The following is a 4792-nucleotide window of genomic DNA, read 5'->3' as shown; positions in this document are numbered from 1 at the left end:
TGCATACCGTCTCCAAACCAACTCCAATGCGTACCTGACATGGGTTGTTCCACATGTCCAAGTCGTTGATTCCGCTGTCGCCTGGGACTGCATCTTCGAAGTTCACTCGCCCCCACGGCTCCACTCCGACATCACCTGTCAGGACCCCGACTCAATGCCACATCGATCTAGCATGTAACACCTCATATCACTTTGCGGCCTCACGCACGGTATTCCCACGGGTGTCGCCTTACCTTTGCCCGGGACCGTTTGCGCCTTTTGGCACACGTATATGATAGTGTCGCTAGCATCCATATGATAAGGAGCCCGGGCTGACATGGCTAGTCGTAAACCCAAAGTGGCACAAACCTACAGGGACAGGCATCCATGACCCAGCATCGAACGTGTCGGTCATCAGCGAGTGAATCCAGGCTGTAGCACTGGGCTAGCAGGACTCCGGTGAACCGGGCTGTAGCGGGCTAACAGGACTCCGGTATTCATCGCGTGACATTTCCCCGAAGGGACAGACACAGGAACGAAGAAGGACACATGCCGGCCAGCCTAAGTGTTCCGGAGCAGTAGCAAGCTACCAAGGCTCAGTGGAAACACTAGGAGACATTTCCCAGTAAGAGAGGCTACTAAGGATAAAAAACTAGATAGTCAGATCCCACACATACCAAGCATTTCAATAACATACACACAATATGCTCGATATGTGCAAATACAACATGGCATCACAACATGACTCTACAACTCAAGCATTTATTCAATAGGCTCCGAGGAGCGACATATTACAATCATGGGTCTCATGACCCAACATTCAGAGCAAACAAGTCAAACACAAGCGGAAGCTTAACATGTCTGAGTACAGACATCTACAAATGAAAAAGGCTGAGAAGCCTGACTGTCTATCAGATCCTGCCGAGGGCACAAGATCGTAGCTGAGGTAACAAGCTAAACGTCGAAGTCCACGCGGAACTACTAGCGAGACCGAAGTCCCTCTGCAAAAACATAAAATAGGCAAACGTGAGTACAAATGTACCCAGCAAGACTTACATCAGAACTAACTACATATGCATCATTATCAAAAAGGGGAATGGTGGGGTTTAACTGCAGCAAGCCAGCTTTGACTCGGTGGCTATCCTGATCTACGACTGCATGTAACTCTTTTGAGGTGGCGCACACGAGTCCACATATTCACCATATCAATACACCATTATGGATCCGCTCCCGTCTCCCTACGAGAACGCCATCCATAGCACTCACGCTTATCTTGCGTATTTTAGGGTATCCACTTTCACTTGTCTATGAACTGATATAAGCAACCCAGAAGTCCTTTACCGCGGACACGGCTATTCGAATAGATGATGTTAACCCTGCAGGGGTGTACTTATTCATACATGTTTCCACCACTTAGCGTCTGCACACGACATGTGCTCGGCAGACTTCAAGCGAAAGCCGACGTGGGTGTAGACCACGACCTACCTAAACACTCAAGTCTCTAGTCCAGGTTTATCGCCTATTCGGGTTCCATCCATGAGGAGATCCGGCCGGAGTTTCGCTCACAGCCCCAAACGATGTGAACAGGGTTCCCGAGACACCAAACGGGCGCCCGGTATACCTGGCCACGTGCCTACCGCATCACAGCCCACCCCTACGGTCAGCGCTGTCCACGGCCTCCAGCATACTACAAACACCAGAAACTACTTGCAACTCCTGGACAGAGGACAAGGGTGAATAAGAACGGGGTCATATTTCAGGGCCCAATGCATGGTAGTAGCTGAATCATGGATCACAAACACAGAACTCAGTTCCTGAGGACGGCTTCAATGAGACAACCCACCATGTACTCCTACATGGCCTCTCACCGATACCTTTTACCAAATCGTGTTCACACACTTAGCTCACATATAGTAGGACATGTTCACACACCTCTGATTCATCCCCGATGAATCAGACCTGACTCAACTCTAAGCAGTAGCAGGCATGACAAACAAACATGAATGAGTAGGCACAACAGGGCTCAAACAACTCCTACTCATACTAGTGGGTTTCATCTATTTACTGTGGCAATGACAGGTCATGCAGAGGATAAAGGGGTTCAGCTACCGCAGCAAGTAACAAATGACTCGTTGTTGTCCTAATGCAGTAAAAGAGAGCAGGGCGAGAGAGTAGGATTGTATCGGAATGAACAAGGGGGTTTTGCTTGCCTGGCACTTCTAAAGATATCATTGAGTCTTCATCAGTGTCAACGATCACAACGTCGGAACAACGTCTACCAAGGAGGAACAACACTGGCAAACACAGAAGAAACACGATCAATGCAATGCACAATATGATGCATGCTATGACATGGCAATATGCTGGTGTTTTGAGTTAATGCAGCTGTAAGCCAAATTAATTGAAGTGGAATTCAAACAAGGTTAAACTCCAACTCCAAATGTTCTTTCACAAATTACCCTAATCATGATTCATCCTATTCAGTGAGGTTAACTTGTTCAAACATGCATGATCATGGCATAAACAGATTCTTCATATTTTTCTGATCATTTTTCATATATAAATTATTTCATTCTGAGCTACGGTTGAATTTATATGATTTTTAGAAGTTTGGGGTATTTTCTGAAATTTCCTGAATTAAAATAAATCCAGAAAATCAATTACTGCGTCAGCCTGACGTCAGTGTGACATCAGTGGGTCAACGGGACACGGTCCGGGTCAAACCTGACAGTGGGTCCCGCGTGTCAGTGTAATTAGTTAAACTAAAATTAATTTAAACTAATCCTAAATAGTTAACAGGGCTAGGCCCCACCTGTCATTGACTCAGGAGAGTCAACCAGGGCCCACCCGTGGTCAAGGTCAACATCGGCTACACTGGCGTTTAGCCGCCGGCGAGCCCGACGCGGCGGCGAGAGTGGTTTTGGCCACTCCGACGACCAAATGGGCCGCGGAGGGCATATAGGTGGAGCTGGGGACGAGCCGAAGCTCTTGGTGGAGTTAGCTGGGGTCGGGGTGGCCGGAATCGGCGCCGGCGATGACCTAGGTGGCCGCTGGAGTTTGGCCGAGGTCGAACACGGCGCTGCGGTGCACTAGAGGGGAAACGGAAGGGCGCTGCGGGCTCCTGGGAGGGCGGCGAACTTGGTAACATGCTCGGGCGCAAGCTGGGGTGGCCCTGGCCACGGCGGCGCCATGGCCGGCGGCGAGGAGCAATCGGCTCCGGTAATTAGGGCGGCTAGAGGGTGCGTTCCGCAGCGAGAAGAGAGGGGAAAGACGGCAGGGCTCACGTAGATCACGAAGCGATGCTCGGGGTAGCCGGGGGCGTGCTGAGGATGACGAATCGTCGAGGGCGATCGCCGGCGACCGAAGCTTGAAGACGGAGTCGAGGCGGTCGTCTTGGGGCGTCCGGCGCTCGGGGCTTGCTCTAGGAGGTGTAATGGATGGTGGCGAAGCTTTGGGAGGCGTCGGGGAGGCGAGGCGGTGGCTGTGGCCGCGGCGAACGGCGTCGGTGGCGACGGGCGCGTTCGGACGGAAAGAACAGAGGAGGGGAGAGCGTTTGGGGGAGAGAGAGGGAGTCCAGGGGGTCGGGGCGGCGCCGAGGAGATGACGCGCGGCGTCGCGGTGGCCAGGCGACGCAGGCAGGCAGCCTGGTGGCGTGGCGAGCTCGGGTGCGTGCGCCGTGTCCCTCCTCTGCCTACTGGCACGAGGAGGAAGACGACAGGGAGGAGGAGGTGGGCTGGGCTGCTGGAGGAGCTGGGCCATGTAAGTGGCCCAGGTGGGCTGAGAGGTGAGCGTCAGGTAGTTCTTCTGCTCTTTCCTTTTACTTATGGTTTTCTATTTTTTTTCTTCCTCTGTTTTGATTTAGTTTAGCAACTAAATCATTTAAATAAATTCTATAGGTTTTTATGTGGCTTGCTAAAATATATACAAAGCCACTCACAAACTTCCAGAATTATTGGAGTCATATTTAATATATATTAAATATAAATCCAAAGCAAATAGTTATTGGATTAATTCAAATGGCCAAAATAAATATCTCTGTGACTCCAAAAATATTGGTTTAAATTTTACCTCTTACCAATATTTCCATGGAATAACAGGAACATTTTCTTGGACTCATTTGAGAAGATTTAAATGTTGGTTATTTTTAGAGGTTTCCTGAGGCTTTTGAAAATTCCTCAATTCAAATTTCATTTGAATTTAAACATGATGCACACATGGAAGCAAGCATAGGTCAGGCCAGAACTAGGGATGTGACATCACCTCAGCCTCTAGGGCAGTATTCCTGCACACCACGTTCTTCTTGTTGCTGAGCGTGCTGCACAAGAGACATTGTCTTGAAGCTGATCTAGTCGCCAAGCAACATGTCGATGAGGACACTGAGGAGGACCCTGCCGATGACACAATCTTCGTCTGGCCGCCGACACTCAACGCCAACGGCGATGACCAATTTTTTTTTTCTCATGATTGGCAGCCACCAAACCATTCTTTATCACACGGCAAACGATGCATTGGAGTTGGGGAGGATGAGTCAGTGACGTTGGAGCCAAGCCAACCAAGGGAGTTTTTGCTGCAGAGGGGTTCTTCTAGGCCGACGTGGGATCAACAACTTGGACACATGGCAGCGATGTGCATCAGGTATGCATATTTTTTTAGGACGCGACTAACTACCAATCGACTGTTGGTTAGCGACAAATCCACACGATCATAGAACCGCGTCAATCCCGCATGTGACCCACTTCAACAGAGCCACCCACGACCCAGCCTTCTTTCGCGAGGCCCACCACGCGCAACGCATGAGGCCCAAGACAGAGAA

This window comes from Triticum dicoccoides, chromosome 7B, assembly GCF_002162155.2.
Source record: "Triticum dicoccoides isolate Atlit2015 ecotype Zavitan chromosome 7B, WEW_v2.0, whole genome shotgun sequence".
NCBI classification, from domain to species: domain Eukaryota; kingdom Viridiplantae; phylum Streptophyta; class Magnoliopsida; order Poales; family Poaceae; genus Triticum; species Triticum dicoccoides.
Note: the sequence above shows the minus strand (reverse complement) of the source record.